The 25,687-nt window shown below is 60.8% G+C and overlaps 1 protein-coding gene across 1 annotated transcript in view; it reads right to left on the bottom strand.

Annotated features, from left to right (window-relative positions):
* The window catches only part of LOC147091590 (solute carrier family 2, facilitated glucose transporter member 3-like), a 240,930-nt gene extending 219,443 nt beyond the window's left edge, over window positions 1-21,487 (bottom strand). The window contains exon 1 of the mRNA XM_085976611.1: window positions 21,363-21,487. The gene's annotated coding sequence lies outside the window, so the exon portion shown is untranslated. The remainder of the gene's footprint in view (window positions 1-21,362) is intronic.
* Between the last annotated feature and the right edge of the window lie 4,200 nt (window positions 21,488-25,687).

The raw sequence follows: 25,687 nt of genomic DNA, 5'->3' as shown, positions 1-25,687 counted from the left end.
ACAGTTTGGGGGTGAGGAGTCCCACAGTTTGTGGGGTGAGGAGCCCCACAGTTTGCGGGGTGAGGAGTCCCACAGTTTGGGGGGGTGAGGAGTCCCACAGTTTGGGGGGTGAGGAGTCCCCACAGTTTGGGGGGTGAGGAGTCCCACAGTTTGGGGGGTGAGGAGTCCCACATTTTGGGGGGTGAGGGGTCCCACAGTTTGGGGGGTGAGGAGTCCCACAGTTTGGGGGGGTGAGGAGTCCCACAGTTTCGGGAGGTGAGGAGTCCCACAGTTTGGGGGGTGAGGAGTCCCCACAGTTTGCAGGGTGAGGAGTCCCACAGTTTGGGGGGTGAGGAGTCCCACAGTTTGGGGGTGAGGAATCCCCACAGTTTGGGGGGTGAGGAGTCCCACAGTTTGGGGGGTGAGGAGTCCCACAGTTTGGGGGGTGAGGAGTCCCACAGTTTGTGGGGTGAGGAGTCCCACAGTTTGGGGGGTGAGGAGTCCCACAATTTGGGGGGTGAGGAGTCCCACAGTTTGGGGGGTGAGGAGTCCCACAGTTTGGGGGGTGAGGAGTCCCACAGTTTGGGGGGTGAGGAGTCCCACAATTTGGGGGGTGAGGAGTCCCACAGTTTGGGGGGTGAGGAGTCCCACAGTTTGGGGGGTGAGGAGTCCCACAGTTTGTGGGGTGAGGAGTCCCACAGTTTGCGGGGTGAGGAGTCCCCACAGTTTGGGGGGTGAGGAGTCCCACAGTTTGGGGGGTGGGGAGTCCCACAGTTTGGGGGGTGAGGAGTCCCCACAGTTTGGGAGGTGAGGAGTCCCACAGTTTGGGGGGTGAGGAGTCCCACAGTTTGGGGGGTGAGGAGTCCCACAGTTTGGGAGGTGAGGAGTCCCACAGTTTGGGAGGTGAGGAGTCCCACAGTTTGGGGGGTGAGGAGTCCCACAGTTTGGGAGGTGAGGAGTCCCACAGTTTGGGGGGTGAGGAGTCCCACAGTTTGGGGGGTGAGGAGTCCCACAGTTTGGGAGGTGAGGAGTCCCACAGTTTGGGGGGTGAGGAATCCCACAGTTTGGGGGGTGAGGGGTCCCACAGTTTGGGGGGTGAGGAATCCCACAGTTTGGGGGGTGAGGAGTCCCACAGTTTGGGGGTGAGGAGTCCCACAGTTTGTGGGGTGAGGAGCCCCACAGTTTGCGGGGTGAGGAGTCCCACAGTTTGGGGGGGTGAGGAGTCCCACAGTTTGGGGAGGTGAGGAGTCCCACAGTTTGGGGGGTGAGGAGTCCCACATTTTGGGGGGTGAGGGGTCCCACAGTTTGGGGGGTGAGGAGTCCCACAGTTTGGGGGGGTGAGGAGTCCCACAGTTTCGGGAGGTGAGGAGTCCCACAGTTTGGGGGGTGAGGAGTCCCCACAGTTTGCAGGGTGAGGAGTCCCACAGTTTGGGGGGTGAGGAGTCCCACAGTTTGGGGGTGAGGAATCCCCACAGTTTGGGGGGTGAGGAGTCCCACAGTTTGGGGGGTGAGGAGTCCCACAGTTTGGGGGGTGAGGAGTCCCACAGTTTGTGGGGTGAGGAGTCCCACAGTTTGGGGGTTGAGGAGTCCCACAATTTGGGGGGTGAGGAGTCCCACAGTTTGGGGGGTGAGGAGTCCCACAGTTTGGGGGGTGAGGAGTCCCACAGTTTGGGGGGTGAGGAGTCCCACAATTTGGGGGGTGAGGAGTCCCACAGTTTGGGGGGTGAGGAGTCCCACAGTTTGGGGGGTGAGGAGTCCCACAGTTTGTGGGGTGAGGAGTCCCACAGTTTGCGCGGTGAGGAGTCCCCACAGTTTGGGGGGTGAGGAGTCCCACAGTTTGGGGGGTGGGGAGTCCCACAGTTTGGGGGGTGAGGAGTCCCCACAGTTTGGGAGGTGAGGAGTCCCACAGTTTGGGGGGTGAGGAGTCCCACAGTTTGGGAGGTGAGGAGTCCCACAGTTTGGGGGGTGAGGAGTCCCACAGTTTGGGAGGTGAGGAGTCCCACAGTTTGGGGGGTGAGGAGTCCCACAGTTTGGGGATGAGGAGTCCCACAGTTTGGGGGGTGAGGAGTCCCACAGTTTGGGGGTGAGGAGTCCCACAGTTTGGGGGGTGAGGAGTCCCCACAGTTTGGGGGGTGAGGAGTCCCACAGTTTGCGGGGTGAGGAGTCCCACAGTTTTGGGGGTGAGGAGTCCCACAGTTTGTGGGGTGAGGAGTCCCCACAGTTTGGGGGGTGAGGAGTCCCACAGTTTGGGGGTGAGGAGTCCCACAGTTTGGGTGGTGAGGAGTCCCACAGTTTGGGGGGTGAGGAGTCCCCACAGTTTGGGAGGTGAGGAGTCCCACAGTTTGGGGGGTGAGGAGTCCGACAGTTTGGGGGGTGAGGAGTCCCCACAGTTTGGGGGGTGAGGGGTCCCACAGTTTGGGGGGTGAGGTGTCCCACAGTTTGGGGGGTGAGGAGTCCCACAGTTTGTGGGTGAGGAGTCCCACAGTTTGAGGAGTGAGGAGTCCCCACAGTTTGCGGGGTGAGGAGTCCCACAGTTTGGGGGGTGAGGGGTCCCACAGTTTGGGGGGTGAGGAGTCCCACAGTTTGGGGAGGTGAGGAGTCCCCACAGTTTGCGGGGTGAGGAGTCCCCACAGTTTGCGGGGTGAGGAGTCCCCACAGTTTGCGGGGTGAGGAGTACCCACAGTTTGGGGGGAGGAGTCCCACAGTTTGTGGAGTGAGGAGTCCCACAGTTTGGGGGGTGAGGAGTCCCACAGTTTGTGGAGTGAGGAGTCCCACAGTTTGGGGAGGTGAGGAGTCCCACAGTTTGGGGGGTGGGGAGTCCCCACAGTTTGGGGGTGAGGAGTCCCCACAGTTTGTGGAGTGAGGACTCTCCACAGTTTGTGGGGTGAGGAGTCCCACAGTTTGGGGGGTGGGGAGTCCCCACAGTTTGGGGGTGAGGAGTCCCCACAGTTTGGGGAGTGGGGAGTCCCCACAGTTTGGGAGGTGAGGAGTCCCCACAGTTTGGGGGGTGGGGAGTCCCCACAGTTTGGGGGGTGAGGAGTCCCCACAGTTTGGGGGGTGGGGAGTCCCACAGTTTGGGGGGTGAGGAATCCCACAGTTTGGGGGGTGGGGAGTCCCCACAATTTGGGGGGTGAGGAGTCCCCACAGTTTGGGGGGTGGGGAGTCCCCACAATTTGGGCGGTGAGGATTCCCACATATTGGGGGGTGGGGAGTCCCCACAGTTTGGGGGGTGAGGAGTCCCACAGTTTGGGGGGTGAGGAGTCCCACAGTTTAGGGGTGAGGAGACCCACAGTTTTGGGGGTGAGGAGTCCCACAGTTTGGCGGGTGAGGAGTCCCACAGTTTGGGAGGTGAGGAGTCCCACAGTTTGGGGGGTGAGGAGTCCCCACAGTTTGTGGGGTGAGGAGTTCCACAGTTTGTGGGATGAGGAGTCCCACAGTTTGGGGGGTGAGGAGTCCCACAGTTTGGGGGTGAGGAGTCCCACAGTTTGGGGAGGTGAGGAGTCCCACAGTTTGGGGGGTGAGGAGTCCCACAGTTTGGGGGGTGAGGAGTCCCACAGTTTGAGGGGTGAGGAGTCCCACAGTTTGGGGGGTGTGGAGTCCCCAAATTTTGAGGGGGGTGAGGAGTCCCACAGTTTGGGGGTGAGGAGTCCCACAGTTTGGTGGGTGAGCAGTCCCACAGTTTGGGGGGTGAGGAGCCCCACAGTTTGGGGGGTGAGAAGTCCCACAGTTTGGGGGGTGAGGAGTCCCACAGTTTGGGAGGTGAGGAGTCCCACAGTTTGGGGGGTGAGGAGTCCCCACAGTTTGGGAGGTGAGGAGTCCCACAGTTTGGGGGTGACGAGTTCCACAGTTTGGGGGGTGAGGAGTCCCACAGTTTGGGGAGGTGAGGAGTCCCACAGTTTGGGAGGTGAGGAGTCCCACAGTTTGGGGGTGACGAGTTCCACAGTTTGGGGGGTGAGGAGTCCCACAGTTTGGGGGGTGAGGAGTCCCCACAGTTTGGGGGGTGAGGAGTCCCCACAGTTTGGGGGGTGAGGAGTCCCACAGTTTGGGGGGTGAGGAGTTCCACAGTTTGGGGGGTGAGGAGTCCCACAGTTTGGGGGGTGAGGAGTTCCACAGTTTGGTGGGTGAGGAGTCCCCACAGTTTGGTGGGTGAGGAGTCCCACAGTTTGGGGGGTGAGGAGTCCCCACAGTTTGGAGGGTGAGGAGTCCCCACAGTTTGGGGGGTGAGGAGTCCCACAGTTTGGGGGGTGAGGAGTTCCACAGTTTGGGGGGTGAGGAGTCCCACAGTTTGGGGGGTGAGGAGTCCCACAGTTTGGGGGTGAGGAGTCCCCACAGTTTGGGTGGTGAGGAGTCCCCACAGTTTGGGGGGTGAGGAGTCCCACAGTTTGGGGGGTGAGGAGTCCCACAGTTTGGGGGGTGAGGAGTCCCACAGTTTGGCGGGTGAGGTGTTCCACAGTTTGGGGGGTGAGGAGTCCCACAGTTTGGGGGGTGAGGAGTCCCCACAGTTTGGGGGGTGAGGAGTCCCACAGTTTGGGGGGTGAGGGGTCCCACAGTTTGGGAGGTGAGGAGTCCCCACAGTTTGGGGGGTGAGGAGTCCCCACAGTTTGGGGGGTGAGGAGTCCCACAGTTTGGAGGGTGAGGAGTCCCCACAGTTTGGGAGGTGAGGAGTCCCCACAGTTTGGGGGGTGAGGAGTCCCACAGTTTGGGGGGTGAGGAGTCCCACAGTTTGGAGGGTGAGGAGTCCCCACAGTTTGGGGGGTGAGGAGTCCCACAGTTTGGGAGGTGAGGAGTCCCACAGTTTGGAGGGTGAGGAGTCCCCACAGTTTGGGGGGTGAGGAGTCCCACAGTTTGGGGGGTGAGGAGTCCCACAGTTTGGAGGGTGAGGAGTCCCCACAGTTTGGAGGGTGAGGAGTCCCCACAGTTTGGGGGGTGAGGGGTCCCACAGATTGGGGGGGTGAGCAGTCCCACAGTTTGGGGGGTGAGGAGTCCCACAGTTTGGGGGGTGAGGAGTCCCACAGTTTGGAGGGTGAGGAGTCCCCACAGTTTGGGGGGTGAGGGGTCCCACAGATTGGGGGGTGAGCAGTCCCACAGTTTGGGGGGTGAGGAGTCCCACAGTTTGGGGGGTGAGGAGTCCCACAGTTTGGAGGGTGAGGAGTCCCCACAGTTTGGGAGGTGAGGAGTCCCACAGTTTGGGGAGTGAGGAGTCCCCACAGTTTGGAGGGTGAGGAGTCCCCACAGTTTGGAGGGTGAGGAGTCCCCACAGTTTGGGAGGTGAGGAGTCTCACAGTTTGGGGGGTGAGGAGTCCCCACAGTTTGGGGAGTGAGGAGTCCCACAGTTTGGGAGGTGAGGAGTCCCCACAGTTTGGGGAGTGAGGAGTCCCCACAGTTTGAGGAGTGAGGAGTCCCACAGTTTGGGGGGTGAGGAGTCCCACAGTTTGGGGGGTGAGGAGTCCCACAGTTTGGGGGGTGAGGAGTCCCACAGTTTGGGGGTGAGGAGTTCCACAGTTTGGGGGGTGAGGAGTCCCACAGTTTGGGGAGTGAGGAGTCCCACAGTTTGGGGGGTGAGGAGTCCCCACAGTTTGGTGTGTGAGGAGTCCCCACAGTTTGGGGGGTGAGGAGTCCACACAGTTTGGGGGGTGAGGAGTCCCCACAGTTTGGGGGGTGAGGAGTCCCACAGTTTGGGGGTGAGGAGTTCCACAGTTTGGGGGGTGAGGAGTCCCACAGTTTGGGGAGTGAGGAGTCCCACAGTTTGGGGGGTGAGGAGTCCCCACAGTTTGGTGTGTGAGGAGTCCCCACAGTTTGGGGGGTGAGGAGTCCCCACAGTTTGGGGGTGAGGAGTAACACAGTTTGTGGGGTGAGGAGTCCCCACAGTTTGGTGTGTGAGGAGTCCACACAGTTTGGCGGGTGAGGAGTCCCACAGTTTGTGGGGTGAGGAGTCCCACAGTTTGGGGGGTGAGGTGTCCCAGAGTTTGGGAGGTGTGGAGTCCCAAAGTTCGGGAGGTGAGGAGTCCCCACAGTTTGGTGGGTGAGGAGTCCCACAGTTTGGGGGGTGAGGAGTCCTACAGTTTGGGGGGTGAGGAGTCCCACAGTTTGGGGGGTGAGGAGTCCCACAGTTTGGGGGGTGAGGAGTCCTACAGTTTGGGGGGTGAGGAGTCCCACAGTTTGGGGGGTGAGGAGTCCCACAGTTTGGGAGGTGAGGAGTCCCACAGTTTGGGAGGTGAGGAGTCCCAAAGTTTGGGGGGTGAGGAGTCCCACAGTTTGGGGGGTGAGGAGTCCCCACAGTTTGAGGAGTGAGGAGTCCCACAGTTTGGGGAGTGAGGAGTCCCCACAGTTTGAGGGGTGAGGAGTCCACACAGTTTGGGGAGTGAGGAGTCCCACAGTTTGGGAGGTGAGGAGTCCACACAGTTTGGGGAGTGAGGAGTCCCACAGTTTGGGGGTGAGGAGTTCCACAGTTTGGGGGGTGAGGAGTCCCACAGTTTGGGGAGTGAGGAGTCTCACAGTTTGGGAGGTGAGGAGTCCACACAGTTTGAGGAGTGAGGAGTCCCACAGTTTGGGAGGTGAGGAGTCCCACAGTTTGGGAGGTGAGGAGTCCACACAGTTTGAGGAGTGAGGAGTCCCACAGTTTGGGGGTGAGGAGTTCCACAGTTTGGGGGGTGAGGAGTCCCACAGTTTGGGGAGTGAGGAGTCCCACAGTTTGGGGGGTGAGGAGTCCCACAGTTTGGTGTGTGAGGAGTCCCCACAGTTTGGGGGGTGAGGAGTCCCCACAGTTTGGGGGGTGAGGAGTCCCCACAGTTTGCGGGGTGAGGAGTCCCCGCAGTTTGGAGGGTGAGGAGTCCCACAGTTTGGGGGGTGAGGAGTCCCCACAGTTTGGGGGGTGAGGAGTCCCCACAGTTTGGAGGGTGAGGAGTCCCCACAGTTTGCGGGGTGAGGAGTCCCCGCAGTTTGGAGGGTGAGGAGTCCCACAGTTTGGGGGGTGAGGAGTCCCCACAGTTTGGGGGTGAGGAGTCCCCACAGTTTGGCGGGTGAGGAGTCCCACAGTTTGGGGAGGTGAGGAGTCCCACAGTTTGGGGAGGTGAGGAGTCCCACAGTTTGGGGGGTGAGGAGTCCCACAGTTTGAGGGGTGAGGAGTCCCACAGTTTGGGGTTGTGGAGTCCCCAAATTTTGAGGGGGGTGAGGAGTCCCACAGTTTGGGGGATGAGGTGTCCCACAGTTTAGGGGGTGAGGAGTCCCACAGTATGGGGGTGAGGAGTCCCACAGTTTGGGGGGTGAGGAGTCCCACAGTGTGGGGGGTGAGGAGTCCCACAGTTTGGGAGGTGAGGAGTCAACAGATTGGGGGTGAGGAGTCCCACAGTTTGGGGGGTGAGGAGTCCCACAGTTTGGGGGGTGAGGAGTCCCACAGTTTGGGGGGTGAGGAGTCCCCACAGTTTTGGGGGTGAGGAGTCCCACAGTTTGGGGGTTGAGGAGTCCCACAGTTTGGGAGGTGAGGAGTCCCACAGATTGGGGGGTGAGGAGTCCCACAGTTTGGAGGGTGAGGAGTCCCCACAGTTTGGGGGTGAGGAGTCCCCACAGTTTGGGGAGTGAGGAGTCCCACAGATTGGGGGGTGAGGAGTCCCACAGTTTGGAGGGTGAGGAGTCCCCACAGTTTGGGGGTGAGGAGTCCCCACAGTTTGGGGAGTGAGGAGTCCCACAGTTTGGGGGGTGAGGAGTCCCACAGTTTGCGGGGTGAGGAGTCCCACAGTTTGGGGGGTGAGGAGTCCCACAGTTTGGGGGGTGAGGAGTCCCACAGTTTGCGGGGTGAGGAGTCCCACAGTTTGGGGGGTGAGGAGTCCCACAGTTTGGGGAGTGAGGAGTCCCACAGTTTGTGGGGTGAGGAGTCCCCACAGTTTGCGGGGTGAGGAGTCCCACAGTTTGGGGGGTGAGGAGTCCCACAGTTTGGGGGGTGAGGAGACCCACAGTTTGGGGGGTGAGGAGTCCCCACAGTTTTGGGGGTGAGGAGTCCCCACAGTTTGGGGGGTGAGGTCTCCACAGTTTGGGGGGTGAGGAGTTCCACAGTTTGCGGAATGAGGAGTCCCCACAGTTTGCGGGGTGAGGAGTCCCACAGTTTGCGGGGTGAGGAGTCCCACAGTTTGGGGAGGTGAGGAGTCCCACAGTTCGGGGGGTGAGGAGTCCCACAGTTTGGGGGGTGAGGAGTCCCACAGTTTGGGGGGTGAGGTGTCCCACAGTTTGCGGGGTGAGGAGTCCCACAGTTTGGGGAGTGAGGAGTCCCACAGTTTGGGGGGTGAGGAGTCCCCCCAGTTTGGGGGGGTGAGGAGGCCCACAGTTTGGGGGGTGAGGAGTCCCACAGTTTGGGGGGTGAGGAGTCCCACAGTTTGGGGGGTGAGGGGTCCCACAGTTTGGGGGGTGAGGAGTCCCACAGTTTGGGGGGTGAGGAGTCCCACAGTTTGGGGGGTGAGGAGTCCCCACAGTTTGGGGGGTGAGGAGTCCCACACTTTGGGGAGTGAGGAGTCCCACAGTTTGGGGGGTGAGGAGTCCCCCCAGTTTGGGGGGGTGAGGAGGCCCACAGTTTGGGGGGTGAGGAGTCCCACAGTTTGGGGGGTGATGAGTCCCACAGTTTGGGGGGTGAGGGGTCCCACAGTTTGGGGGGTGAGGAGTCCCACAGTTTGGGGGGTGAGGAGTCCCACAGTTTGGGGGGTGAGGAGTCCCCACAGTTTGGGGGTGAGGAGTCCCACAGTTTGGGGGGTGAGGAGTCCCACAGTTTGTGGGGTGAGGAGTCCCCACAGTTTGGGGGGTGAGGAGTCCCACAGTTTGGGGGGTGAGGAGTCCCCACAGTTTGGAGGGTGAGGAGTCCCACAGTTTGGGGGGTGAGGAGTCCCCACAGTTTGGGGAGTGAGGAGTCCCACAGTTTGGGGGATGAGGAGTCCTCACAGTTTGGGGGGTGAGGAGTCCCACAGTTTGGGGGGTGAGGGGTCCCACAGTTTTGGGGGTGGGGAGTCCCCAAAGTTTGGGGGGTGAGGAGTCCCACAGTTTGGGGGGTGAGGAGTCCCACAGTTTGCGGGGTGAGGAGTCCCACAGTTTGGGGGGTGAGGAGTCCCACAGTTTGGGGGGTGAGGAGTCCCACAATTCGCGGGGTGAGGAGCCCCACAGTTTGGGGGGTGAGGAATCCCCACAGTTTGAGAGGTGAGGAGTCCCACAGTTTGGGGGGTGAGGAGTCCCACAGTTTGGGGGGTGAGGTGTCCCACAGTTTGGGGGGTGAGGAGTCCCACAGTTTGGGGGGTGAGGAGACCCACAGTTTGGGAGGTGAGGAGTCCCCACAGTTTGGGAGGTGAGGAGTCCCACAGTTTGGGGGGTGAGGAATCCCACAGTTTGGGGGGTGAGGGGTCCCACAGTTTGGGGGGTGAGGAATCCCACAGTTTGGGGGGTGAGGAGTCCCACAGTTTGGGGGTGAGGAGTCCCACAGTTTGTGGGGTGAGGAGCCCCACAGTTTGCGGGGTGAGGAGTCCCACAGTTTGGGGGGGTGAGGAGTCCCACAGTTTGGGGGGTGAGGAGTCCCCACAGTTTGGGGGGTGAGGAGTCCCACAGTTTGGGGGGTGAGGAGTCCCACATTTTGGGGGGTGAGGGGTCCCACAGTTTGGGGGGTGAGGAGTCCCACAGTTTGGGGGGGTGAGGAGTCCCACAGTTTCGGGAGGTGAGGAGTCCCACAGTTTGGGGGGTGAGGAGTCCCCACAGTTTGCAGGGTGAGGAGTCCCACAGTTTGGGGGGTGAGGAGTCCCACAGTTTGGGGGTGAGGAATCCCCACAGTTTGGGGGGTGAGGAGTCCCACAGTTTGGGGGGTGAGGAGTCCCACAGTTTGGGGGGTGAGGAGTCCCACAGTTTGTGGGGTGAGGAGTCCCACAGTTTGGGGGGTGAGGAGTCCCACAATTTGGGGGGTGAGGAGTCCCACAGTTTGGGGGGTGAGGAGTCCCACAGTTTGGGGGGTGAGGAGTCCCACAGTTTGGGGGGTGAGGAGTCCCACAATTTGGGGGGTGAGGAGTCCCACAGTTTGGGGGGTGAGGAGTCCCACAGTTTGGGGGGTGAGGAGTCCCACAGTTTGTGGGGTGAGGAGTCCCACAGTTTGCGGGGTGAGGAGTCCCCACAGTTTGGGGGGTGAGGAGTCCCACAGTTTGGGGGGTGGGGAGTCCCACAGTTTGGGGGGTGAGGAGTCCCCACAGTTTGGGAGGTGAGGAGTCCCACAGTTTGGGGGGTGAGGAGTCCCACAGTTTGGGGGGTGAGGAGTCCCACAGTTTGGGAGGTGAGGAGTCCCACAGTTTGGGAGGTGAGGAGTCCCACAGTTTGGGGGGTGAGGAGTCCCACAGTTTGGGAGGTGAGGAGTCCCACAGTTTGGGGGGTGAGGAGTCCCACAGTTTGGGGGGTGAGGAGTCCCACAGTTTGGGAGGTGAGGAGTCCCACAGTTTGGGGGGTGAGGAGTCCCACAGTTTGGGAGGTGAGGAGTCCCACAGTTTGGGGGGTGAGGAGTCCCACAGTTTGGGGATGAGGAGTACCACAGTTTGGGGGGTGAGGAGTCCCACAGTTTGGGGGTGAGGAGTCCCACAGTTTGGGGGGTGAGGAGTCCCCACAGTTTGGGGGGTGAGGAGTCCCACAGTTTGCGGGGTGAGGAGTCCCACAGTTTGGGGGGTGAGGAGTCCCACAGTTTGTGGGGTGAGGAGTCCCCACAGTTTGGGGGGTGAGGAGTCCCACAGTTTGGGGGGTGAGGAGTCCCACAGTTTGGGTGGTGAGGAGTCCCACAGTTTGGGGGGTGAGGAGTCCCCACAGTTTGGGAGGTGAGGAGTCCCACAGTTTGGGGGGTGAGGAGTCCGACAGTTTGGGGGGTGAGGAGTCCCCACAGTTTGGGGGGTGAGGGGTCCCACAGTTTGGGGGGTGAGGTGTCCCACAGTTTGGGGGGTGAGGATTCCCACAGTTTGGGGGGTGAGGAGTCCCACAGTTTGTGGGTGAGGAGTCCCACAGTTTGCGAGGTGAGGAGTCCCCACAGTTTGCGGGGTGAGGAGTCCCACAGTTTGGGGGTGAGGGGTCCCACAGTTTGGGGGGTGAGGAGTCCCACAGTTTGGGGAGGTGAGGAGTCCCCACAGTTTGCGGGGTGAGGAGTCCCCACAGTTTGCGGGGTGAGGAGTCCCCACAGTTTGGGGGTGAGGGGTCCCACAGTTTGTGGGGTGAGCAGTCCCACAGTTTGGGGGGTGAGGAGTACCCACAGTTTGGGGGGAGGAGTCCCACAGTTTGTGGAGTGAGGAGTCCCACAGTTTGGGGGGTGAGGAGTCCCACAGTTTGTGGAGTGAGGAGTCCCACAGTTTGGGGAGGTGAGGAGTCCCACAGTTTGGGGGGTGGGGAGTCCCCACAGTTTGGGGGTGAGGAGTCCCCACAGTTTGTGGAGTGAGGACTCTCCACAGTTTGTGGGGTGAGGAGTCCCACAGTTTGGGGGGTGGGGAGTCCCCACAGTTTGGGGGTGAGGAGTCCCCACAGTTTGGGGAGTGGGGAGTCCCCACAGTTTGGGAGGTGAGGAGTCCCCACAGTTTGGGGGGTGGGGAGTCCCCACAGTTTGGGGGGTGAGGAGTCCCACAGTTTGGGGGGTGAGGAATCCCACAGTTTGGGGGGTGGGGAGTCCCCACAATTTGGGGGGTGAGGAGTCCCCACAGTTTGGGGGGTGGGGAGTCCCCACAATTTGGGCGGTGAGGATTCCCACATATTGGGGGGTGGGGAGTCCCCACAGTTTGGGGGGTGAGGAGTCCCACAGTTTGGGGGGTGAGGAGTCCCACAGTTTAGGGGTGAGGAGACCCACAGTTTTGGGGGTGAGGAGTCCCACAGTTTGGCGGGTGAGGAGTCCCACAGTTTGGGAGGTGAGGAGTCCCCACAGTTTGTGGGGTGAGGAGTTCCACAGTTTGTGGGATGAGGAGTCCCACAGTTTGGGGGGTGAGGAGTCCCACAGTTTGGGGGTGAGGAGTCCCACAGTTTGGGGAGGTGAGGAGTCCCACAGTTTGGGGGGTGAGGAGTCCCACAGTTTGGGGGGTGAGGAGTCCCACAGTTTGAGGGGTGAGGAGTCCCACAGTTTGGGGGGTGTGGAGTCCCCAAATTTTGAGGGGGGTGAGGAGTCCCACAGTTTGGGGGATGAGGTATCTCACAGTATGGGGGTGAGGAGTCCCACAGTTTGGGGGGTGAGGAGTCCCACAGTTTGGGGGGTGAGGAGTCCCTCCGTTTTGGGGGGGTGAGGAATCCCCACAGTTTGGGAGGTGAGGAGTCCCACAGTTTGGGGGGTGAGGAGTCCCACAGTTTGCGGGGTGAGGAGTCCCACAGTTTGGGGGGTGAGGAGTCCCACAGTTCTGGGGGTGAGGAGTCCCACAGTTTGGGGGGTGAGGAGTCCCACAGTTTGTGGGGTGAGGAGTCCCCACAGTTTGCGGGGTGAGGAGTCCCACAGTTTGGGGGGTGAGGAGTCCCACAGTTTGGGGGGTGAGGAGACCCACAGTTTGGGGGGTGAGGAGTCACACAGTTTGGGGGGTGAGGAGTCCCACAGTTTGGGGGGTGAGGAGTCCCACAGTTTGAGGGGTGAGGGGTCCCACAGTTTGGGGGGTGAGGAGTCCCACAGTTTGGGGGGTGAGGAGTCCCCACATTTTGAGGGGTGAGGAGTCCCCACAGTTTGGGGGGTGAGGGGTCCCACAGTTTGGGGGGTGAGGGGTCCCACAGTTTGGGGGGTGAGGAGTCCCACAGTTTGGGGGGTGAGGGGTCCCACAGTTTGGGGGGTGAGGAGTCCCCACAGTTTGGGGGGTGAGGGGTCCCACAGTTTGGGGGGTGAGGAGTCCCACAGTTTGTGGAGTGAGGAGTCCCACAGTTTGGGGAGGTGAGGAGTCCCACAGTTTGTGGGGTGGGGAGTCCCCACAGTTTGGGGGTGAGGAGTCCCCACAGTTTGGGGGGTGAGGACTCTCCACAGTTTGTGAGGTGAGGAGTCCCACAGTTTGGGGGGTGGGGAGTCCCCACATTTTGGGGGGTGAGGAGTCCCCACAGTTTGGGGAGTGGGGAGTCCCCACAGTTTGGGAGGTGAGGAGTCCACACAGTTTGGGGGGTGGGGAGTCCCCACAGTTTGGGGGGTGGGGAGTCCCCACAGTTTGGGGGGTGGGGAGTCCCCACAATTTGGGGGGTGAGGAGTCCCCACAGTTTGGGGATGGGGAGTCCCCACAATTTGGGCGGTGAGGATTCCCACATATTGGGGGGTGGGGAGTCCCCACAGTTTGGGGGGTGAGGAGTCCCACAGTTTGGGGGGTGAGGAGTCCCACAGTTTAGGGGTGAGGAGACCCACAGTTTGGCGGGTGAGGAGTCCCACAGTTTGGGAGGTGAGGAGTCCCCACAGTTTGTGGGGTGAGGAGTTCCACAGTTTGTGGGGTGAGGAGTCCCACAGTTTGGGGGGTGAGGAGTCCCACAGTTTGGGGGTGAGGAGTCCCACAGTTTGGGGAGGTGAGGAGTCCCACAGTTTGGGGGGTGAGGAGTCCCACAGTTTGGGGGGTGAGGAGTCCCACAGTTTGAGGGGTGAGGAGTCCCACAGTTTGGGGGGTGTGGAGTCCCCAAATTTTGAGGGGGGTGAGGAGTCCCACAGTTTGGGGGATGAGGTATCTCACAGTATGGGGGTGAGGAGTCCCACAGTTTGGGGGGTGAGGAGTCCCACAGTTTGGGGGGTGAGGAGTCCCTCCGTTTGGGGGGGGTGAGGAATCCCCACAGTTTGGGAGGTGAGGATTCCCACAGTTTGGGGGGTGAGGAGTCCCACAGTTTGCGGGGTGAGGAGTCCCACAGTTTGGGGGCTGAGGAGTCCCACAGTTCTGGGGGTGAGGAGTCCCACAGTTTGGGGGGTGAGGAGTCCCACAGTTTGTGGGGTGAGGAGTCCCCACAGTTTGCGGGGTGAGGAGTCCCACAGTTTGGGGGGTGAGGAGTCCCACAGTTTGGGGGGTGAGGAGACCCACAGTTTGGGGGGTGAGGAGTCACACAGTTTGGGGGGTGAGGAGTCCCACAGTTTGGGGGGTGAGGAGTCCCACAGTTTGAGGGGTGAGGGGTCCCACAGTTTGGGGGGTGAGGAGTCCCACAGTTTGGGGGGTGAGGAGTCCCCACATTTTGGGGGGTGAGGAGTCCTCACAGTTTGGGGGGTGAGGGGTCCCACAGTTTGGGGGGTGAGGGGTCCCACAGTTTGGGGGGTGAGGAGTCCCACAGTTTGGGGGGTGAGGGGTCCCACAGTTTGGGGGGTGAGGAGTCCCCACAGTTTGGGGGGTGAGGGGTCCCACAGTTTGGGGGGTGAGGAGTCCCACAGTTTGGGGGGTGAGGAGTCCCACAGTTTGGGGGGTGAGGAGTCCCACAGTTTGGGGGGTGAGGAGTCCCACAGTTTGGGGGGTGAGGAGTCCCACAGTTTGGGGGGTGACGAGTCCCACAGTTTGGGGTGTGAGGAATCCCACAGTTTGGGGGGTGAGGGGTCCCACAGTTTGTGGGGTGAGCAGTCCCACAGTTTGGGGAGTGAGGAGTCCCACAGTTTGGGGGGTGAGAAGTCCCACAGTTTGGGGGGTGAGGAGTCCCACAGTTTGGGGGGTGAGGAGTCCCACAGTTTGGGGAGGTGAGGAGTCCCACAGTTTGGGGGGTGAGGAGTCCCACAGTTTGCGGGGTGAGGAGTGCCACAGTTTGGGGGGTGAGGGTTCCCACAGTTTGGGGGGTGAGGAGTCCCACAGTTTGGGGGGGTGAGGAGTCCCACAGTTTGGGGGGTGAGGAGTCCCACAGTTTGGGGGTGAGGAGTCCCACAGTTTGGGGGGTGAGGAGTTCCACAGTTTGTGGGGTGAGGAGTCCCACAGTTTGGGGGGTGAGGGGACCCACAGTTTGTGGGGTGAGGAGTCCCACAGTTTGGGGGGTGAGGGGTCCCACAGTTTGCGGGGTGAGGAGTCCCACAGTTTGGGGGGGTGAGGAGTCCCACAGTTTGGGGAGGTGAGGAGTCCCACAGTTTGCAGGGTGAGGAATCCCACAGTTTGGGGGGTGAGGAGTCCCACAGTTTGGGGGGTGAGGAGTCCCACAGTTTGGGGGGTGAGGAGTCCCACAGTTTGGGAGGTGAGGAGTCCCCACAGTTTGGGGGGCGAGGAGTCCCCACAGTTTGGGGGGTGAGGAGTCCCCACAGTTTGGGAGGTGAGGAGTCCCACAGTTTGGGGGGTGAGGAGTCCCCACAGTTTGGGAGGTGAGGAGTTCCACAGTTTGGGGGGTGAGGAGTCCCACAGTTTGGGGGGTGAGGAGTCCCACAGTTTGGGGGGTGAGGAGACCCACAGTTTGGGGGGTGAGGAGTCCCACAGTTTGGGGGGTGAGGAGTCCCACAGTTTGGGGGGTGAGGAGTCCCACAGTTTGGGGGGTGAGGAGTCCCACAGTTTGGGGGGTGAGGAGTCCCACAGTTTGGGGGGTGAGGAGTCCCACAGTTTGGGGGGTGAGGAGTCCCACAGTTTGGGGGGTGAGGAGACCCACAGTTTGGGGGGTGAGGAGTCACACAGTTTGGGGGGTGAGGAGTCCCACAGTTTGGGGGGTGAGGAGTCCCACAGTTTGAGGGGTGAGGGGTCCCACAGTTTGGGGGGTGAGGAGTCCCACAGTTTGGGGGGTGAGGAGTCCCCACATTTTGGGGGGTGAGGAGTCCCCACAGTTTGGGGGGTGAGGGGTCCCACAGTTTGGGGGGTGAGGGGTCCCACAGTTTGGGGGGTGAGGAGTCCCACAGTTTGGGGGGTGAGGGGTCCCACAGTTTGGGGGGTGAGGAGTCCCCACAGTTTGGGGGGTGAGGGGTCCCACAGTTTGGGGGGTGAGGAGTCCCACAGTTTGGGGGGTGAGGAGTCCCACAGTTTGGGGGGTGAGGAGTCCCACAGTTTGGGGGGTGAGGAGTCCCACAGTTTGGGGGGTGAGGAGTCCCACAGTTTGGGGGGTGACGAGTCCCACAGTTTGGGGGGTGAGGAATCCCACAGTTTGGGGGGTGAGGGGTCCCACAGTTTGTGGGGTGAGCAGTCCCACAGTTTGGGGAGTGAGGAGTCCCACAGTTTGGGGGGTGAGAAGTCCCACAGTTTGGGGGGTGAGGAGTCCCACAGTGTGGGGGGTGAGGAGTCCCACAGTTTGGGGAGGTGAGGAGTCCCACAGTTTGGGGGGTGAGGAGTCCCACAGTTTGCGGGGTGAGGAGTCCCACAGTTTGGGGGGTGAGGGTTCCCACAGTTTGGGGGGTGAGGAGTCCCACAGTTTGGGGGGGTGAGGAGTCCCACAGTTTGGGGGGTGAGGAGTCCCACAGTTTGGGGGTGAGGAGTCCCACAGTTTGGGGGGTGAGGAGTTCCACAGTTTGTGGGGTGAGGAGTCCCGCAGTTTGGGGGGTGAGGGGACCCACAGTTTGTGGGGTGAGGAGTCCCACAGTTTGGGGGGTGAGGGGTCCCACAGTTTGCGGGGTGAGGAGTCCCACAGTTTGGGGGGGTGAGGAGTCCCACAGTTTGGGGAGGTGAGGAGTCCCACAGTTTGCAGGGTGAGGAATCCCACAGTTTGGGGGGTGAGGAGTCCCACAGTTTGGGGGGTGAGGAGTCCCACAGTTTGGGGGGTGAGGAGTCCCACAGTTTGGGAGGTGAGGAGTCCCCACAGTTTGGGGGGCGAGGAGTCCCCACAGTTTGGGGGGTGAGGAGTCCCCACAGTTTGGGAGGTGAGGAGTCCCACAGTTTGGGGGGTGAGGAGTCCCCACAGTTTGGGAGGTGAGGAGTCCCACAGTTTGGGGGGTGAGGAGTCCCACAGTTTGGGGGGTGAGGAGTCCCACAGTTTGGGGGGGTGAGGAGTCCCCACAGTTTGGGGAGTGAGGAGTCCCACAGTTTGGGGGGTGAGGGGTCCCACAGTTTGTGGGGTGAGGAGTCCCACAGTTTGCGGGGTGAGGAGTCCCACAGTTTGGGGAGGTGAGGAGTCCCCACAGTTTGGGGGGTGAGGAGTTCCACAGTTTGGAGGGTGAGGAGTCCCACAGTTTGGGGGGTGAGGAGTCCCACAGTTTGTGGAGTGAGGAGTCCCCACAGTTTGGGGAGGTGAGGAGTCCCACAGTTTGGGGGGTGAGGAGTCCCACAGTTTGGGGGATGAGGAGTCCCACAGTTTGGGGGGTGAGGAGTCCCACAGTTTGGGTGGTGAGGAGTCCCACAGTTTGGGGGGTGAGGAGTCCCACAGTTTGGGGGGTGAGGAGTCCCACAGTTTGGGGGATGAGGAGTCCCACAGTTTGGGGGGTGAGGAGTCCCACAGTTTGGGGGGTGAGGAGTCCCACAGTTTGGGGGTGAGGAGTCCCACAGTTTGGGGGGTGAGGAGTCCCCACAGTTTGGGGGGTGAGGAGTCCCACAGTTTGGGGGGTGAGGAGTCCCACAGTTTGGGGGGTGAGGAGTCCCACAGTTTGTGGAGTGAGGAGTCCCCACAGTTTGGGGAGGTGAGGAGTCCCACAGTTTGGGGGATGAGGAGTCCCACAGTTTGGGGGGTGAGGAGTCCCACAGTTTGGGGGGTGAGGAGTCCCACAGTTTGGGGAGGTGAGGAGTCCCACAGTTTGGGGGATGAGGAGTCCCACAGTTTGCGGGGTGAGGAGTCCCACAGTTTGGGGGGTGAGGAGTCCCACAGTTTGGGAGGTGAGGAGTCCCACAGTTTGGGGGGTGAGGAGTCCCACAGTTTGGGAGGTGAGGAGTCCCACAGTTTGGGGGGTGAGGAGTCCCACAGTTTGGGGGGTGAGGAGTCCCACAGTTTGGGGGGTGACGAGTCCCACAGTTTGGGAGGTGAGGAGTCCCACAGTTTGGGGGGTGACGAGTCCCACAGTTTGGGGAGGTGAGGAGTCCCATAGTTTGGGGAGGTGAGGGGTCCCACAGTTTGTGGGGTGAGGAGTCCCACAGTTTGGGGGGTGAGGGGTCCCACAGTTTGGGGGGTAAGGAGTCCCACAGTTTGGGGGGTGAGGAGTCCCACAGTTTCGGGGGTGAGCAGTCCCACAGTTTGTGGGGTGAGGAGTCCCACAGTTTGGGGATGAGGAGTCCCACAGTTTGGGGGGTGAGGAGTCCCACAGTTTGGGGGGTAAGGAGTCCCACAGTTTGGGGGGTGAGGAGTCCCACAGTTTGGGGGTGAGGAGTCCCCACAGTTTGGGGGGTGAGGAGTCCCACAGTTTGGGGATGAGGAGTCCCACAGTTTGGGGGGTGAGGAGTCCCACAGTTTGGGGGTGAGGAGTCCCCACAGTTTGGGGGGTGAGGAGTCCCACAGTTTGGGGAGTGAGGAGTCCCACAGTTTGGGGATGAGGAGTCCCACAGTTTGGGGGGTGAGGAGTCCCACAGTTTGCGAGGTGAGGAGTCCCACAGTTTGCGAGGTGAGGAGTCCCACAGTTTGGGGGGGTGAGGAGTCCCACAGTTTGGGGGGTGAGGAGTCCCACAGTTTGGGGGGTGAGGAGTCCCACAGTTTGGGGGGTGAGGAGTCCCACAGTTTGGGGGGTGAGGAGTCCCACAGTTTGAGGGGTGAGGAGTCCCACAGTTTGGGGCTGAGGAGTCCCACAGTTTGCGGGGTGAGGAGTCCCACAGTTTGGGGGTGAGGAGTCCCACAGTTTGGGGGGTGAGGAGTCCCACAGTTTTGGGGGTGAGGAGTCCCCACAGTTTGGGGGGTGAGGAGTCCCACAGTTTGGGGGGTGAGGTGTCCCACAGTTTGGGGGGTGAGGAGTCCCACAGTTTGGGGGGTGAGGAGTCCCACAGTTTGGGGGGTGAGGAGTCCCACAGTTTGGAGGGTGAGGGGTCCCACAGTTTGCGGGGTGAGGGGTCCCACTGTTTGGGGGGTGAGGAGTCCCACAGTTTGCGGGGTGAGGAGTCCCACAGTTTGCGGGGTGAGGAGTCCCACAGTTTGGGGGGTGAGGAGTCCCACAGTTTGTGGGGTGAGGGGTCCCACAGTTTGGGGGGTGAGGAGTCCCACAGTTTGGGGGGTGAGGAGTCCCACAGTTTGGGGGGTGAGGGGTCCCACAGTTTGCGGGGTGAGGGGTCCCACAGTTTGGGGGGTGAGGAGTCCCACAGTTTGGGGGGTGAGGGGTCCCACAGTTTGGGGGGTGAGGAGTCCCACAGTTTGGGGGGTGAGGAGTCCCACAGTTTGGGGGGTGAGGAGTCCCACAGTTTGGGTGGTGAGGAGTCCCACAGTTTGGGGGGTGAGCAGTCCCACATTTTGGGGGGTGAGCAGTCCCACAGTTTGCGGGGTGAGGAGTCCCACAGTTTGGGGTGGTGAGGAGTCCCACAGTTTGGGGTGGTGAGGAGTCCCACAGTGTGGGTGGTGAGGAGTCCCACAGTTTGGGGGGTGAGGAGTCCCACAGTTTGGGGTGGTGAGGAGTCCCACAGTTTGGGGTGGTGAGGAGTCCCACAGTGTGGGTGGTGAGGAGTCCCACAGTTTGAGGGGTGAGGAGTCCCACAGTTTGGGGGTGAGGAGTCCCACAGTTTGGGGGGTGAGGAGTCCCACAGTTTGGGGGTGAGGAGTCCCACAGTTTGGGGGGTGAGGAGTCCCACAGTTTGGGGGGTGAGGAGTCCCCACAGTTTGGGGGTGAGGAGTCCCACAGTTTGCGGGGTGAGGAGACCCACAGTTTGCGGGGTGAGGAGTCCCACAGTTTGGGGAGTGAGGAGTCCCCACAGTTTGGGGGGTGAGGAGTCCCACAGTTTGCGGGGTGAGGAGACCCACAGTTTGCGGGGTGAGGAGACCCACAGTTTGTGGGGTGAGGAGTCCCACAGTTTGGGGAGTGAGGAGTCCCCACAGTTTGGGGGGTGAGGAGTCCCACAGTTTGCGGGGTGAGGAGACCCACAGTTTGGGGGGTGAGGGGTCCCACAGTTTGTGGGGTGAGGAGTCCCACAGTTTGGGGGTGAGGAGTCCCCACAGTTTGCGGGGAGTGAGATCGAGCTCACTCAGCACAGGCCGGGAATGGATCCTGAGCTTTTCCTACACTGTGTCTCCTGGTTGCGGGATGCTGCCTGTGGGGGCCTGCGTCCTCTGTGACCGTCTGCTTTGTGCCTGGTGGGTGGTTCATTTCGTGGTGCTTCAGACTGGGCGGTAATTCTCCCGCAGGATGTGGTCTGACTGTCATGTCTGAGCCGCGCTCTCTGACTGGCTGTTACAGGGGGTGTGTATGCCTGATTCATTGCCTTATTCCTGCCTGTGACGGAGATCGCAGTGACTGTGCGGAAGTGACTGACGAAATATGGAGAGAGAGAGACAGAGGGGAGTTATCGTAGGACCGAGAGTGAGAAACACCGGTTCCTCCAGTTACACAACCCTCCCCCACTCACACACGCTTCAATTCAATTCAAATTCAAATTGCTTTATTGGCATGACAAGATACATCTTAAGTTGCCAAAGCACAGAAATACATGTATGATTGACCACATAAACACAGATCTAGACATAGTGTATAGACAAGTATACCCATGCATACATAGATAAACACACATGTACAATATGCATATAATCTTTTCTTAGATTTAATGGTCACTGGTTGTCCCTCTGCTGTGTAAAGTAAATGAGATTCCAACCCTCTGAAGGTCACAACCTTGGGAGCTTTAGTCATTTAAATCCTCAACAGCTCTCAGGGCAGATTCATTCCCTCCCTAACCCGGGGGTCACTGGACAGGGATCAGGAGCAGGAACCCGGGCTGATTCACACTCCTCCCTAACACAGGGGTCACTGGACAGGGATCAGGAGCAGGAACCTGGGCTGATTCACCCTGCTCCCTAACCCAGTGGTCCCTGGACAGGGATCAGGAGCAAGAACCCGGGCTGATTCACCCCCTCCCTAACCCAGGGGTCACTGGACAGGGATCAGGAGCAGGAACCCGGTCTGATTCACCCTCCTCCCTAACCCAGGGGTCACTGGACAGGGATCAGGAGCAGGAACCCGGGCTGATTCACCCTGCTCCCTAACCCAGTGGTCCCTGGACAGGGATCAGGAGCAGGAACCTGGGCTGATTCACCCCCTCCCTAACCCAGGGGTCACTGGACAGGGATCAGGAGCAGGAACCTGGGCTGATTCATCCCCTCCCTAACCCAGGGGTCACTGGACAGGGATCAGGAGCAGGAACCCGGGCTGATTCACCCCCTCCCTAACCCAGGGGTCACTGGACAGTGATCAGGAGCAGGAACTCGGGCTGACTCACACCCTCCCTAACCCAGGGGTCACTGGACAGTGATCAGGAGCAGGAACCCGGGCTGATTCACACCCCTCCCTAACCCAGTGGTCCCTGGACAGGGATCAGGAGCAGGAACCGAGTGATTCACTCCCCTCCCTCCCCCGAGCTCTAATGTGGTGCAGCCCATGTGCAGGCATTGCCAGGCAGCTAGACGGCTAGACCTCCTTGTCTCCTTACCTGGTCTGGGGCATTGATGACTCCAATGTTGTAGCCAAACTGAAGGGAACCGATCACGGCCACGAACACAGCGTACAGTAGACGGACTGTCAACCGGGACTGCGGAGGAGAGGAAAGGGTTAATCAGCGGGACTGAGGGTCAATGCACGGGGTTGATACAAACATAAGTATATGGGGCAGAAGTAGGCCATACGGCCTCTCGAGCCTGCTCCGCCATTTAGTATATCGATTTCCCTAAAGTCCAAATATCTCTCTATCTCAGCCTTCAATATACTCAAAGATTCAGCATTCACAGCCCTCTGGGGCAGAGAATTACACAGATTCACCACCCCCCTGAGTGAAGAAATTCCTCCTCATCTCAGTCTTAAATGGCCGACCCCTTATCCTGAGACTGTGCCCCCTAGTTCTAGACTCTCCAGCCAGGGGAAACAACCTCTCAGCATCTACCCTGTCAATCCCCTTCAGCAGCTTATTTGTTTCAATGAGGCCAACTCCAGAGTTCCCCGGCTCACTGACCCCTGGTGGGTTCCACGCTCACTGACCCCTGGGGACCACACCGGGTGTGAGATCAGGCTAACACAGCACAGGCCGGGAACGGAGCCTGGGCCTTTCCTGTTCTGCGTGTGGGGCTCAGTACCCACACCGGGTGTGAGATCAGGCTAACTCAGCACAGGCCGGGGATGGAGCCTGGGCCTTTCCTGCTCTGTGTGTGTGGCTCAGTACCACACCGGGTGTGAGATCAGGCTAACTCAGCACAGGCCGGGAATGGAGCCTGGGCCTTTCCTGCTCTGTGTGTGTGGCTCAGTCCCACACCGGGTGTGAGATCAGGCTAACTCAGCACAGGCCGGGGATAGAGCCTGGGCCTTTCCTGCTCTGTGTGTGTGGCTCAGTCCCACACCGGGTGTGAGATCAGGCTAACACAGCACAGGCCGGGAACGGAGCCTGGGCCTTTCCTGTTCTGCGTGTGGGGCTCAGTACCCACACCGGGTGTGAGATCAGGCTAACTCAGCACAGGCCGGGGATGGAGCCTGGGCCTTTCCTGCTCTGTGTGTGTGGCTCAGTACCACACCGGGTGTGAGATCAGGCTAACTCAGCACAGGCCGGGAATGGAGCCTGGGCCTTTCCTGCTCTGTGTGTGTGGCTCAGTCCCACACCGGGTGTGAGATCAGGCTAACTCAGCACAGGCCGGGGATAGAGCCTGGGCCTTTCCTGCTCTGTGTGTGTGGCTCAGTCCCACACCGGGTGTGAGATCAGGCTAACACAGCACAGGCCGGGAACGGAGCCTGGGCCTTTCCTGTTCTGCGTGTGGGGCTCAGTACCCACACCGGGTGTGAGATCAGGCTAACTCAGCACAGGCCGGGGATGGAGCCTGGGCCTTTCCTGCTCTGTGTGTGTGGCTCAGTACCACACCGGGTGTGAGATCAGGCTAACTCAGCACAGGCCGGGAATGGAGCCTGGGCCTTTCCTGCTCTGTGTGTGTGGCTCAGTCCCACACCGGGTGTGAGATCAGGCTAACTCAGCACAGGCCGGGGATAGAGCCTGGGCCTTTCCTGCTCTGTGTGTGTGGCTCAGTCCCACACCGGGTGTGAGATCAGGCTAACTCAGCACAGGCCGGGGATAGAGCCTGGGCCTTTCCTGCTCTGTGTGTGTGGGGCTCAGTCCCACACTGGGTGTGAGATCAGGCTAACTCAGCATAGGCCGGGGATGGAGCCTGGGCCTTTCCTGCTCTGTGTGTGGGGCTCAGTCCCACACCGGGTGTGAGATCAGGCTAACTCAGCACAGGCCGGGGATGGAGCCTGGGACTTTCCTGCTCTGTGTGTGGGGCTCAGTCCCACACCGGGTGTGAGATCAGGCTAACTCAGCACAGGCCGGGGATGGAGCCTGGGCCTTTCCTGCTCTGTGTGTGTGGGGCTCAGTCCCACACTGGGTGTGAGATCAGGCTAACTCAGCATAGGCCGGGGATGGAGCCTGGGCCTTTCCTGCTCTGTGTGTGTGTGGTGCTCAGTCCCCACACCGGGTGTGAGATCAGGCTAACTCAGCACAGGCCGGGGATGGAGCCTGGGACTTTCCTGCTCTGTGTGTGGGGCTCAGTCCCACACCGGGTGTGAGATCAGGCTAACTCAGCACAGGCCGGGGATGGAGCCTGGGCCTTTCCTGCTCTGTGTGTGGGGCTCAGTCCCACACTGGGTGTGAGATCAGGCTAACTCAGCACAGGCCGGGGATGGAGCCTGGGCCTTTCCTACTCTGTGTGTGGGGCTCAGTACCCACACCGGGTGTGAGATCAGGCAAACTCAGCACAGGCCGGGAACGGAGCCTGGGCCTTTCCTGCTCTGTGTGTGGGGCTCAGTCCCACACCGGGTGTGAGATCAGGCTAACTCAGCACAGGCCGGGGATGGAGCCTGGGCCTTTCCTGCTCTGTGTGTGTGGCTCAGTACCCACACCGGGTGTGAGATTAGGCTAACTCAGCACAGGCCGGGAATGAAGCCTGGGTCTTTCCTGCTCTGTGTGTGGGGCTCAGTCCCACACTGGGTGTGAGATCAGACTAACTCAGCACAGGCCGGGAATGGAGCCTGGGCCTTTCCTGCTCTGTGTGTGTGGGGCTCAGTACCCACACCGGGTGTGAGATCAGGCTAACTCAGCACAGGCCGGGGATGGAGCCTGGGCCTCTCCTGCTCTGTGTGTGTGGGGCTCAGTCCCACACCGGGTGTGAGATCAGGCTAACTCAGCACAGGCCGGGGATGGAGCCTGGGCCTTTCCTGCTCTGTGTGTGGGGCTCAGTCCCACACCGGGTGTGAGATCAGGCTAACTCAGCACAGGCCGGGGATGGAGCCTGGGCCTTTCCTGCTCTGTGTGTGTGGGGCTCAGTACCACACCGGGTGTGAGATCAGGCTAACTCAGCACAGGCCGGGAATGAAGCCTGGGCCTTTCCTGCTCTGTGTGTGTGGCTCAGTACCCACACCGGGTGTGAGATTAGGCTAACTCAGCACAGGCCGGGGATGGGGCCTGGGCCTTTCCTGCTCTGTGTGTGTGTGGGGCTCAGTCCCACACCGGGTGTGAGATCAGGCTCACTCAGCACTAGGCCGGGGATGGAGCCTGGGCCTTTCCTGGTCTGTGTGTGTGTGGGGCTCAGTCCCACACCGGGTGTGAGATCAGGCTAACTCAGCACAGGCTGGGGATGGAGCCTGGGCCTTTCCTGCTCTGTGTGTGGGGCTCAGTCCCACACCGGGTGTGAGATCAGGCTAACTCAGCACAGGCCGGGGATAGAGCCTGGGCCTTTCCTGCTCTGTGTGTGGGGCTCAGTCCCACACCGGGTGTGAGATCAGGCTAACTCAGCACAGGCCGGGAATGGAGCCTGGGCCTTTCCTGCTCTGTGTGTGTGGGGCTCAGTCCCACACCGGGTGTGAGATCAGGCTAACTCAGCACAGGCCGGGAAGGGAGCCTGGGCCTTTCCTGCTCTGTGTGTGTGTGGGGCTCAGTCCCACACCGGGTGTGAGATCAGGCTAACTCAGTACAGGCCGGGGATGGAGCTGGGTCTTTCCTGCTCTGTGTGTGTGTGGGGCTCAGTACCACACCGGGTGTGAGATCAGGCTAACTCAGCACAGGCCGGGGATGGAGCCTGGGCCTTTCCTGCTCTGTGTGTGGGGCTCAGTCCCACACCGGGTGTGAGATCAGGCTAACTCAGCACAGGCCGGGGATAGAGCCTGGGCCTTTCCTGCTCTGTGTGTGTGGGGCTCAGTACCCACACCGGGTGTGAGATCAGGCTAACTCAGTACAGGCCGGGGATGGAGCCTGGGTCTTTCCTGCTCTGTGTGTGGGGCTCTGTCTCACACCGGGTGTGAGATCAGGCTAACTCAGCACAGGCCGGGGATAGAGCCTGGGTCTTTCCTGCTCTGTGTGTGGGGCTCAGTCCCACACCGGGTGTGAGATCAGGCTAACTCAGCACAGGCCGGGGATAGAGCCTGGGTCTTTCCTGCTCTGTGTGTGGGGCTCAGTCTCACACTGGGTGTGAGATCAGGCTAACTCAGCACAGGCCGGGAATGGAGCCTGGGCCTTTCCTGCTCTGTGTGTGGGGCTCAGTCCCACACCGGGTGTGAGATCAGGCTAACTCAGTACAGGCCGGGGATGGAGCCTGGGACTTTCCTGCTCTGTGTGTGGGGCTCAGTCCACAACGGGTGTGAAATCAGGCTAACTCAGCACAGGCCGGGGATAGAGCCTGGGTCTTTCCTGCTCTGTGTGTGTGTGGGGCTCAGTCCCACACCGGGCGAGAGATCAGGCTAACACAGCACAGGCCGGGGATGGAGCCTGGGCCTTTCCTGCTCTGTGTG

This window comes from Somniosus microcephalus, unplaced genomic scaffold, assembly GCF_052327205.1.
Source record: "Somniosus microcephalus isolate GS21.2 unplaced genomic scaffold, FLI_Smic_1.0 unresolved_chr3, whole genome shotgun sequence".
NCBI classification, from domain to species: Eukaryota; Metazoa; Chordata; class Chondrichthyes; order Squaliformes; family Somniosidae; genus Somniosus; species Somniosus microcephalus.
The sequence above is the reverse complement of the archived record's forward strand: the minus strand, read 5'-3'. Positions and strand labels throughout refer to the sequence as shown.